Consider the following 13718-nt stretch of genomic DNA (forward strand, 5'->3'; position numbering starts at 1 on the left):
TCAGTATTAAGGGGTAGTTCAACGCCTTCCCCCCCCCCAGAATACCCATCGAGGCATAAGGAAAGAAAAAAAATGAATAAGGACATCAGTAAAGGGAGGGTGATGCTAGGCCTGAAAACACTAGTAAGAAAATACCAAATGCAAATCCAAACAAAATTACTTTTCTATTAAATGAGCTCTAAAAAGCAATAGATAAAGAATGCAAAACCATTACGAATATTAATTCAAACAAAAAAGTTATGATGGAGTGAAAATACATGATATTGATAACGGTGTTTGAAGTTCAGAAACCATCATAATCCGTTCGGTTATCTTCATGAAAAGCGGACAAATAATAATCGTCCGATATTTAGTCCACACATGCTAGAGAAATAGGACCTCAGTGTTGGAGAAATAGGACCCTCAACATGGACAAATAGGACCATTCAAAACATGGTTGGAAATAAGTTCCTAATTCTCCGGGTCCTATTTCTCCAGGTCCTATTTTGGGGTCCTAAATCTCTGGGCCCTATTTCTCCAGGTCCTATTTCTCCAATCAATTATTTTTCTAGAAATTTTTAGAAAATCAAACCAAAATCAAATCAAAATCAAATCTTTTATTAATATTAAAGAAATAACAAATAAATAAGCAGGAACCCTTTGAATTTGTAGATGGGGTGTCCTAGAGTTTTTTTTTGGCTATTTTCAGCAAAATCGTTTACTCTAATAATTTGTCTCGCAGCTGGCTTATTCTTGCGGTTAACACGAATGAAGCAATGCTGAAGAGAGGTTCTACAGGGGCACTGGACGGTACATCCGTATTGTACTTAATAAAAATAGATTTAATTAATGGATGTCTGTTAACATTGACAAACTAGTGTCTTTCTCAGACAAATATAGATCTTACTCATCTTTAGTTGGGGAGGTCTCATCATCAGTAAAGCTATAGGGATCGTTATTTGTGGGCGAAGAAGCAGAAGGGGCTACACGTTTAGAAAAACTATTAAATCTAGAATTTAATGTCGGTCTGCGGAACACGTCTGCGGACGTGTTCTCTATCATCTTTCGATAATGTTAGGAACGACCAGCTGAAATCTTTTACCCAACATCGACCTTGGTTCCTACGGAGGACTTTAACCTCCGAAACCCGTCCAGACCCTTTTCACACCTAAGTGTCAAATATACACAGTAGGGTTCCCTACCCTTCCTAAAGTGCTAAACAATTCTTCCGTTTTTATATAAAATGTTCCCCCAAAATCCTGTAGAGTTAGTAAGTTTTGTGAGTCAGAGTGGTCAAATGCTCTTTACTAAGTGTTTGTGCATCAATAAACTTCCGAGAGAGCTGATAACTTCTGAGTCCACTGTAAGTAACCAACATTCCTATCTCTTTTTATTTTGTATCGCTTGTTCTCCACAATTCGTGGCCAAGCTTTACAATGACATCCAGGTAAACTTGAATTTAGGATGGGAGACGGATGCTAATATGTAATCATCCTTAGGGAAAAGTGCAGCAAATCTAAAGTAGGCAATACATTACATCGTCAGTAGGCTACTAATTTAGAAATACTAGTTACCTTTGCTCAAGTTTTTCAAGTAATTTCCCATGGATTAAATTTCCCTTTTCGAACACTAAACTATCAAACTCTTATTTTTGTTAAAATCGGCAATACATGGCTCAAGAATTTAAGTCTAACAAAAAAAGACTAGTCTACTTTTTCCAGACATTTTTCGTAACACCTGAGGCATTAGCAAAAGATATCTGGACTTAAACTACCCTTCCCAACTTGTTGCGTTTTTGCGGCAAACACAGGCCGACCCTATTTAAAAATGGTAAAAAATTCATATATTTTGCCCATAGATAGCTTTTTCAAATGAAATCGGGTGTTCTTCTTTTTGTGCAGGATAATGTTCCCGGACTGCACGTGGGAGACTGCCTAGCTGTCAGAGATTCATGTTACGACAGTTGACTGTCCGTTACCCCGAATACAACCAACACCCAGTTGTCGATGTTTATAGCGCTGCGATGTTTGTGCTCTTCGTGGGAAGAGATGACCGTCATCCAAACGGACCACGTATGAGTTCGGTGCCGCACACAGCTTTGGCAGCTCCCGGCCTCCAACTTCCATTGATTCGCATTATCTAACTGGTTCTTTTACTGCCAAGGACTAGCGAAGTAGACAGCAGCAGAAGGGGGAAGGGGTAAGGCTAGACAGAGACAGGAAGAGAATAATAGTGCAGCGTGAATTTTGGAAGCTTGGCTGCTACATCAGTTCGATACAATTTTCACCGGAACATTCTCCCCAAAGCCGGCTAGTCGGTCAAGACGGATTCCAAAAGGCACAATTCGCTTTTTCCACATCGGAAGATTCTGGAAAGTAGTTGAATGTCGACGATGCGTATGCAACCATCTGATCCCGGGAACACCTGCACAACATGTTCAATATTCCAGACCCAGTGACTAAGACTCTTGTTGATCAAGAGGACGATATCGCCGATTTTAAGGTTTTGCCGTTTCGCTCTCTACTTCTTTCTGTCGGCTAGTGATTGTGGGAACGATTCAGGAAATCATTCGGTGTTAATGGGCCGAAAACCTGCTGGGTCGGAGTATCTCGTCGTAAGGGTTGCGGGTAGGCGGTAGGGGGGGGATTCGGAAATATTCAGTTAATTGGGCGAAAACTGGGTCGGAGGGGGGGGGGGGGGCGGGTATTATAATTAATATAAGGTATATAATTAATACCTTATAATATAAGGTCAGGAGCAAGTCTTCTTATGGATAGTGAAGGGGCTGTCTTGCTCCAGCGCGCTATAAAGCGCTCTTTTAATTGATGTCTCCAATGCCTCATGGGAAACTCGATGCGGCGATCGAGGCGGCTGGAAGTTCCACTCGATGCCGGACTGTTTCATGAATTCCGCAACTCCGGCAGAAGCGTGTAAAGCTTACGCTGCCTCGCACAGCTCTCGTTCAGTGCCTACGAGATTCGTCCCGTTGTCGGAGTGGATGACATCGGGCTTTCGATACATCGCGATGAATTTCCGCATCAAAAGCAAGAAATCTGATGTCAAAAGGGATGGCAACTAGATAAATATGGCACGAGCCACCGTGCAAGATTACAGGAATCTTTAGCGCTTGGCGGTTCAATTTCGCTAGAGGCCCATGTCGAATGGACCGAAGAAGTCGATCGCGGTTCTAGTGAAGGAGAGTGATCGGGAATCGAGGCGCGACACCGGTAGATAGAACATGCTTTGCTCTCTGGGCTTGGCTTTTTTCACCGCATCCCGTCCTTTGGTTATGCAGAAAAGTTGCCGTAGGTAGGGTAAGCAAGAAATCTGTATTAAAGTGTTTAAGGTGCTCATGGAAAGCATGTATGATCTTTTCCGAGAACGGGTGTTTTCCTGGGATAAGATGAGGATGCAGCTGGTCGTAAGGAAGCTTCGCTAGACCGGCCCGACCTCCGAGTCGTAAGATTCCGTCTAAATCAAGTATTGTCACCACCGCCAACAAACTTGAAGTTGGTTGCAGCGGACCCTTCTTGACACGCTGCAACTCTTCGGTATAGACCTCATTTTGGCAACGCTTAATGAGGTCGAGGAACTTCGTATCCAATCTTGTGAGGCTCGCGACATCGCCGGGCTTGTCTTCCATATCGGTTCAGTCGAGCCTCACTTCTTGAACGACAGCCTGGTAGGGGCGGCTCGTTCTAATTTCTTCTGTGCTGGCCGTCCAAGGAAGATATACCGGCCATTCTTCTTCTGAACGAGTGAATAAGTAGGGCCCTGCTAACCAAGTAGGAGGGAATACTTCCGCGTTTAAGTTGGAACAGGTAGCGGCGTCGGCGTGATTGATGATGCCTGGGACGAATCGCCATTCTTCGTGCTCCGTGCTGGTTTGGATTTCGCCGACCCTGTTGCCAACGAAAAACTTGATAGTGAACAGCAGCGGATCGAATCCAATTTCGGACCGTGCTGCTGTTTGTCTAGAAACGACGACGCTGGATCTTAATCATCAAGGCGCAGCGCAGCGTTAAGCTAAAGTTTCGGCACCGAGATCGCCTTCTTTGTTGCGAGTTGGTTTCCCGCTCTTGCTTGACGAACAGTTATCCGCCCGTCGGAACAGTTGTTGCGGATGCAAATGACGGTGACGTGGGCCTCCTATGAGGCGTCACAAAAGGTGTTCAGTTCTGACGTCAGGATATTGACTCCGCCCGGAAATAAACAACGCGGCATTTTCATTTACGGGCACCGAACCACTTGCTCCACCATACCTAATCGTCGTCGATCTCCACTGGAGCGACGAACCCAAGCGGATCGTATACAGTGGCCACCACACTTACGAGATTTCTTTTCGTAGGTGTGGCGTGCAACTGAATTTTCTCTCCCACTTTGAAAGTGAACGCGTCGATTTCACTGTCCCAAAGAATCCCTAGGACGCGATCCATAGGCAATTTGTCTAAGTCGTCACTACTGATGGGGATTTGGTGCTTGCGAAAGCGCAAGATTATTCCAAGTAGGTTTTGAAGGTAGTTCGGACCACGAAGAAGGTTTTTGTTCAAGAAGGTATCTTCACACTCTGCTGAACAATCGAAGACCACTCTTGTTTTTGTCGTCAGACTCGTCGAACTTTGAACACCATGACGAGGCATATAGTTTGTCTTTGGTGTTCTCCGTTAAGCTTCTTCGGTTGATAAGAGACGAGCATGGCCAAGTTTTATGTATTCTTGGATGACGTCATCGTACCGTTTGGCGCAACTGGAGTCTCTCTTGAATCGCCGTTCGATTTGGAAAAGGCGGCTGAGCGCCATACTGCGATTGTCCGACAATTCTGGATTGTCGGTTTTCCACATCACGCCGGCTTGATGATGATTCTCTATGTATCTGGTGGTCTTTTTCAGGATCTCCTCTCCCCGACGATCTTCTGCTGACCTGAGAGTGGGAGATTGCACAGATTCTTTCGCCTTTAGTCTCCAAAAACGCTCGACAAGTTCGGAAAGGCTTCGTTCTCCTTCCTTCGATGTGATGTGAGCTACATAATGGCTTGTTTGCTCATGTTCGCCAGGCGGGCCCACTTTTCCTCCCAAGCACCATCCAAACGGCATGTTGAAAGCTATCGGTCCAGTCGACCCATCCATTGGTTTACGCGATTCGCTGTGGTCGTGAGCGTCTGCTACATCGAGACCAATTAGAATCGTTACTTGGTCGGATTGAACTTCTGGGAGCTTCAGGCCTTGCAGATGAGGGAATGCCTTTGCTTGTAAGCCCGAAAAGGTTGGATTTTGAGCAACTTGTAGATTGTCTACTGCATACGCTCTTCTTGCTTTGAACGAAGTCGACCCGTCTCGCGAACTGATGACGAAGTCTACTATGTGAGCATTGACTGGAGTAATTCCCCCGTCGTAAGAAGTCACGTTGATCTTCGTTGTTGGTCCGGATAAACCTAGTTGGGTACTGGCCACATCACTTCGGATTAAGGTGGAGTCGCTTCCGCTGTCTAGAAATGCAAAGGTATCGAAGGCTTTCTCTCCCTGTTGTAGACGAACAGGAACAGTTTTAAAGAGCACTCGACGTGGTGTGTCCGACCCAGTGCGTGATACTGCACCAAGGAAGGCTTCGACGACTTTGTTGTCGAAAGTCACCCGACGTGGTGGTTTCGATTCTGGTGCGGTCTTGTAGTCACTGGAGGTGCTTGCATTGAACCATGAAGCAACGTCGAGTGCCCCGGATTCTTGCATCCTTCGACCGTACATCGAATCGATTTCAATCTGCAGAATCGACTGGTATGCTTTCCTGTAAGATATCGGAGACACCGTCCTGCTTTGAAGACTGTCTCCGCTCTTTGTGTTGGAGACATCTGTCTTAAGGTGTTGGACTCTTCAATTCTGCGGATTGGCTCGTTGCAGACAAAGCACGTTGGACTGCCTTTTGCTTGGCTTGTTCGCGTCTTATTAGGCGGCTGCACGATTGCAGAGCCAGGATCCAAAATCATTCAGGCTTCAATGTTCCAGTTTCCCTCGTCTCCCTTCGTTCCATGCGAGACGATCATATAAGCTTAATCTTAGGCAAACTCTTTCGATCAGGGCAGATATTGTAATATAATATTATAATGTATACTTTTTATGTCTACGTGTCTACGTAATGATCAGTTGACCATGAAGACCCGTGAGTTTAAATTCTCAAGTGCCTTGTGTTGTAGATACAGCAGAAATGAATTAGGTAAGCACACTAAGACTTTTATTACATTTTTTGTAACTAACTTTTAATTTCCACTTGTTAATTTCTTGTAGGAGAGCAATAGTTAAAGAAAAAGAAATAATACATCCAAACAAGTCAAAGTCACTTCTTACTTCCCGAAGAAGCTGAATTGAAAGTGAGAGTCCAGCAGACTTAATACAAAGAGTCCATAGAACCCCATCAAGCAAATGAGATTACTCTTGTCATCTCACTCATCTGGGTCTGAGTCAGAGTATGAGAGCGATACTCACGATACAAAAAATGAGGTAATTATATCAACTTTGCCCATTTATTCCACGATACTGCACTTGCATCTTCAGCATAATGTACCTAATATATCCTTTCTGTATATGATTTCAGGTCTCACCCACAGTCTCTAATAGACCTAGTGTCAAATACAAGAAGGGATCGAGTGGTAAAAAAAAGAATAGCCAATGTATGAAAAAGAAAACTTCTGCAATGCCAGAGTTTTCAGACTGGCTTGAGAAAACGTTTAATACCTATCAGAAGTGTTACTTGGCTTGATTTGAAACGTGTGTAAGACCAATAGTAAATCTGAACAGCAGAAACATTGCCACACTACTAGATATAAGCGTTTCAAGCAAGTTTTAGAAGAAAACGCAGTTTTACGAGAAAAATTAGATTTATATCTGAATTGTTCCACTGAGAAGCAAACCATTATTTTGGAAGTCAAGGCAAGCCTTCTACGAATGAGTCTTTCTCGAGACGTTTCCTTGCTGCAACTTGCAATATCAAAACAGAAGTGTGGAAATATTATTAAATTAGGTAAGTTATAAATTGAAGTACTTGAATAACAAATGTTTGATTTTCATTCATTTGAATTCAGGTTTAGGAAAACATTTCAAAATGGAGGTTTCAAAAGACCTTGAGAACCGTTTTATTTTCCGTTGTTATGGACGAAACAACTGATGTTAGTGTTCAAAAACAGTTGGCGGTGATGGTGGAGTATTACTATGTTACTAAAGACAAGACAATAATTGAACTACTTCATCTTGTTCATTGTGAAGATGGCAAAGCATCAACTCTTTGCAAGAATTAGATTCATTTGTTAGATGAACGCGACATTCCATTGCAGAGGTATGCGTTATTTATTTATTTATTTATTTAGAATGCTAACTAAACGAAAATTTTCCTATACATTTCAGATTAGTAGGCTACGGTGCAGATACCTGCAATACCATGTTTGGCATCCACCAATCTGTTATCTCCTTGCTGAAAACCAAACTTCCTCAACTTCTAACAGTAAGCAAATGCTCCTGTAACTTGTCGTATGTCTGTGCAAGCTATGCTTGCAAAAAGTTGACTAAAATTCTGGAAACCGGTCTGAATTGGCTGTTCAATCAATTTTCATTTCAAAAAGCGCTGGCAGAAGGAATACTTTGTTTAAATTTCAGAAATACACTAATATTGAACCTCATGCTATCGACAGAACGGCTGAGACTTGTTGGTTGTCTCTCGAAGCAGCGGTGAATCGGATTCTGAAGCAGTTACCACCATTAAAGCTGTACTTGACTGACGTAGTTAGCGAATCAAAGGATGACGAAGGTTGTGAAAACCTTTAGATTTCACAAATGTTGAACAATCCCACGATGAGGCCGTATTTAGAATTTATGTCTTATGCTCTTCATTTCATAAACGAATTCAACACCGTGTTTCAAGCCAAATCTCCTCTGTTGTATACCCTAAGAAATAGAGTACGTAATCTGATTTGTGATTTTGCAAATAACTTCATGGAAGTATCTTATGTAAGAGAAACCGAACCGCTAAAGCTTAATCCTTCTTTGGAGGAGCACTACATTCCTGTTGAGCATGTTTATTTTGGTTAGTAAATATTTTCCCATTGAATTGCTTCGTTTGGATATGTCATTTTTTTATGTTACATGTATTTTAGCGGAAGAGACCTTGACATAGACTGACTTGTGCGATGGGGATATACGGCAAATTTTTAAAATGTAATGCGTTCATTAAATTATGGAAGGAGAATTAAGGAATAAAAAATAGTTAATAAAAATAGTAAGAATGGCATGCTTGTGCTTGTACGTGTTTATCTAAAGCCAAAATAAAATTTTTACAGTTTTTAAGTTTCGGGACATAAAGAATATGTTCCGAAATTTATATACTGCTAGGCTTTTCAGAAAGTAACAGGGATCTTTCTGGGGATTTTTAAAAATAGGAATTTGTGTCCCCAATCTGGCAACGTTCTAGGGATACCACTTTATGGAAAGTGGAAACACTGTGTAGTGCAGCAAGATCGGGCTGGATCGAATGGCTACCAGTGCCTCCCAGAAGGTCCTGTTATCCCAAAACATCTTAAGAAGAGTTTTCTTCGTCCTCTGAATATGACGCTCTACTATTCCATTGGACTGTGCATATTTTTGGTTCGACGTCACATTGGCTCACTTGTCGCTTGGCGAAGAAAGCGCGTATTTCAACACACTCCAAATGAGATCCGTTATCAGTCTCCAGCTCTTCAGGTATACCGAAGTCTAAGAATATGCGGTCTAACTCGTCAATGACGGCCGCCGCCACAGTACTTCGGAGTTCGAATGCGCACGGCCACTTGCTGTATGCATCGACAACGAGCAGAAATTCAGCCTCTTTGTGTTTTCAAAGTTCAGCTGATACCATCTGAAACGGATGCACGGGAAGCCTAACCGGATATAAAGGTAGGGTTGGGTGGCGATATCGTCGTAAGGGAGCACGGCTAAGCGTGTCAGCGATGAAAAGTTTTCCCCAGTTTATAGACAAGTTGAAAATTGAAAATCAAAGTGCTGCAGTTGAAGGCGAAGGCGTTGATTGCGTGGATAGCAATGTGCAACAGATTTGCCTAAAAATCCAACTAACGGCTTGTGGTCAATCTCCACAACGATTCTGACCGTAGACATACTGTAGAAAGTGTTCCAACCCAAAGTAAACTGTTAAAAGTTCTTTTCCATTTGGAAATACCTTTTGTGGATATCTGTAAGTAATGTCGATGAGAAGGCCATCGGCTGATCACTTTGAAGCAAGACAGCCCTAACAGCAATTGACGCTACGTCCACTGACACCACAACTGGAAGCGAACTGTCTACAAACGAAGTGAGGCAATAACGACATGGCTGCCTTTAAGTTTTTGAAGACCGCCTTGTGGGGCTCCGCCCAACACAGAAAACATCCCTTTTCAGTAGATCCCGAAGAGGACAGGTCAGAACAGCCAAATTAGCACGAAATTTAACCAAATACGTCAAGTTGGTCCATTAGCCGAATAAGATCTTGAAGTGTTGACGGGTCCGACATTTTAACAATAGCTTTAACTTTGACAGGTTCAGGTTTCAGAATACTTTAACCAATGACATGTCTAAGCCACGGAAGGTATATTTCCAGCGACTTCAGGGGAAAGGTAAGGCGAAGATAGCGAAAATGATTTCTCGGTGTTGCCATGGCGCACAGATAAGACGCTGCGGGAGATCAAGGAATTTGATAAAATCAGGATGCAACGTCTAGACTAGAAAGGAATCTAGCCTTACAAATCTTGCTGTACAGGTGTCATACTGTCGGGACGGTAAAGTGGTGTCGTTGAATTGCCTTATTAGGTTCCGACGGATCTATACATATACGGATACGGTCTCCATCGGGCTTGCCCACAACCATCATACTGTTGACCCACTCAGGTTATTCAGTTCACCACCAAATTCAGATGTGTAGTATTCAATTTCCATATCCATTAATTCAAGCTCTCATCGTCGGAAGACAATAAATTTTCTATAATTAATGTCATTAGCAAATCTCCTGGAACCTCAACATTTTCAATGCCTGTCATTGTTTGTTTGTTTGCAATCAAATGCGTCTGCACGCACCCAGTGAAAAAGTGTGTTTCAATGGACCAAAAATGGGCAATGCCCAGCTAGTGCATGACGTCATGGCTAGTTTTCTGACTTCCCTAACCCTACTCTCCAGGGAATCCATTGAAAATTGACATAAAGTTTAGTTAAGGCTGTTAAAGGTTTAAAGGTTCTCAGGATGCTAAACAGCAACTCGCGAGTGTCATCTCAAAATGGCAGCGAATAGTGGAAAAATTGCTAAAGGAAGCGACATTTATCATCAAAAATTCACAGTAAACATTCTATAAATATAAAAATATCTTAACAATACTGGCACCAGTCAACTCATGCACAGAACAATGGAATTAATGAATGTCGGACTGTAGAATATTCACAAAGAAATTGGCTGCATTTTGGCAACGTTGCGACAATCTCGGAAAAAGAGCTACCACTGCGTTTCTTGTCGTTTCCTGAATTAACACTTCCAGTTAACGCTTTGGGGACTTTCGTCGAACTGAAGAAACATTTTTGGAACAAGAATTTTTCGGAATTGAAGAAAAATATTTGGTAGACGAATTTTTCGGATATTACAGCAAGTTTAATTAAATAATTCGTAGAATATCTACTGAAACTCATTTTCGTTCAACAGATTCGCTTTCTTCGGCGCTATAATTTCACCACACCACACAATTCAGAATCCATAATATTGAACCATTTGACAAAGAAAAGCTTTGGAACAAATATTACATGAACTGACGCGACTACTGAAAACGTTCCAAAAACGAGATTTCATTCGCATAGGAACAAATTTGAAGTTATTTGTGGTAAGTCAGTTTCGAAAATTCACTGGAGATATGAAGTTAATCCTCTCTTTATTTCAAAAAGTGATCGTGTTGAATCTCAAACGGAAGAAGCAAACATACAGGTTCAAGCTGGTTTACACTCTTGGATTAAGAAAACAATTACAAATGAGGCACCACAAAACGACGAAAAGTTAGTGAATCATTAAAAAATCCAATGAACATAACATTTGCTTAAGCGAGTCTAGTGGTTTATTTGTTTAATCTGATTATGGTATATAAAACCGCCTGCTCCATTTTCCGCTTGTACGGATTAGTTATTCTACGGAATATTGCGGGAGATGGCGTGAGTGCTGTTCAATTTAATGAGATAAGGGCTTAATTTTTATAGTTAAATTATTCTTATGATGTAGCACTCATTTACTAGTCGGGAGGTTATATGTGCTGATAAAGATGGCCCTGCTTGGCGTTCAAGGACTCCAAGGACCGCGGGACCTCAATGAATCTTGCCTGGCTATGAATCTTGTTTAGCAGATCGTTTGATGAACTTAGTTCATAAATTTTCTTTGGTTTATGTTGATGATGATTATATTTGGTGATTTACATGGCCCTGGATTCATTGGCACAAGTCTCTCCCAGGAACAGGAACCCGACGAACCCAAAAAATTCCTCGGCGATCCAGACTTCAAATAATAGTGAAATACAAAACATTTTTCTTTTTCTATCCCTACTCTTTCAACCTATAAAAAATATATAAATTTACTTTCTTCCTCTCCTTCTTCGAGCAACGTCGATTTTGCTACATGTCACAATCATTCCGATTCTATTCTAAATCGAGTCAAATTTTTCCCGAACAGAGTAAGCTTTTTGCAAGAATTGGGACTGTATCGGAAAGTTCTCGGTATGGTTTTGGAAGGAAATTGGACCATTTTAGAAGTTCCTACGGAATTCCCATTCGGAATGCCAAAAGCAAGCCAATAGCATGACTTATGTTGGCTAGGAAAATCTTCTTCCTTCTGTGCTATCTTTGTAATTAACTACATGGCACATATCAAGATGTGGGTATACAACAAGGTGATGGTGGCGGCTTTACCAAACTTGAGGCGAAACACCAACTGGTTCGAATGCAGACCTATTGTTGTTCTCTATCAATGACCGCAGGTAAAGAGACTACTCCTGTAAACAAGCTCAGTCCTTTATAATACACACATGTTGTAACGATGTTATAAATCGTAGCTTTGTAATCGCCTTAAACCCTTTGGGGTAGGCAAGTCATAGACGAATATCCGGAAGGGTTCCGTAAAAATCATTTCCGGGTCTGACACAAGATTGCCGTCGATCCTGCATTAGTAAAACGTAAGTTTTGCGTTGGCAGAAAATTAATATGGTAGAACGGGAAGTTCCTATTTAGATATAATTTTGGTTCCCGGTCTAGTCCTTGTATGGTTATGGTATAATTTATGTAGCAGTGATTGTGTTTATGTCGAAGGTGGTGGTTTGAAACCTATACTTTGCTGTTCCCGTGTGGCTATTTTTGCTTGTGGTTGGGATCTGATTTGTTAATCTTCGGCGCTGTGAACACAGATTATCAGAATGAAGAATAATTATTAAGATCAAACGGTGGCCTAATCGCTTCAACCCTGTTAAAAATACTAGGATATCCCTAACTTGTGCAAGTGTGCCTTACAATATATATGTATACATTTTTTAAATCACTATTATTCTGGGATGTCCAAATGGCAACTAATATGCCTGTAGCTGACCCAAGTCTCATTGCTGCCACCTAGTCCAACATTTGTAGTAACTACAAAGACTTATCGTCTGATTTCGACTTAATTAGTTTACAATTGACATATAGTAATACTCCTATAACATGAATTTTGTTTTATATCTAGGATGAAAAAAAATTGATCGGCGTTGGCAGCCCATAACAATATTTAGTTATTTGTTGAAGGGAGCTACTAAAACTGAGTATACTGTATGCCCGTTAAAAACTGATATTTATTTTGAAAGAAGTATTGCGATGCAATGAATGTAGCAATGTAAAAGTATCGCGAAAAGTTAAAAGTATTTATGTATAGATAACTATATGATGTCGAACGATAGCTTAACAAATTTTGGTTTTTGATGTCCCTCTTCAACTCAAAATTTGTGACATTAAAAAAATTTAATGTGCGTGAAATACTCTGTCACCTACGGTGCTGATCTCATACAGGTGCTGTAAGATACTTGTGCCTGCCTGTCTTTATCGTGGAAAGATGGCGTGCCCCTTGTGAGTCAGTATTCAGTCAATAGTACAATAGCATTCCACAGTATTCTTAATGGCCGTTTAAGTAAGTCACCTCAATCTTTTGATTCCCCTTTTCCCGTATTTATCTCCCCTCTTAGAAATGCATCCAACGTCAATTCCCAAGCAATCACCCTGTTTATATCATTAAAACCGCCCTCGTTTCATCTCTCTCTCTCTTTGCCACTCTTACGTGCACGAAGAGTGCTGCACATAATCAATATTAAATACAAATCTTTATTTTTCTACAATTTTGTTTGGCTTCAGCATTTTCCCTAAGATATAAAATTCAAAAATGTGGCAGAGATAAGGAAAGGAACAGAAGTCACCCCTCCGGCAAGTGAAATAAATAAACAATTCACTGTGTATAAAATACGAAGTTATAGAGACAAACTGGTAAGTACAGGAAAAGTCATCTGTGGGTAGGATATATAACTAGTAAGTGTTTCCTTTTCTAACTAGAGGTAGAGTAAGTTTGGCGCTAAGCCACAATAACTTAGGTTGGGAATTTTAATTTATATTTTAATTCTTGTCATCTTTTTCTAATGCCCACGTGATAGAAAATGTCTGTAATAAGCAAGATGTAACCCTCCACCACCTGCTATG

Source organism: Daphnia carinata, chromosome 7, assembly GCF_022539665.2.
Source record: "Daphnia carinata strain CSIRO-1 chromosome 7, CSIRO_AGI_Dcar_HiC_V3, whole genome shotgun sequence".
NCBI lineage: Eukaryota > Metazoa > Arthropoda > Branchiopoda > Diplostraca > Daphniidae > Daphnia > Daphnia carinata.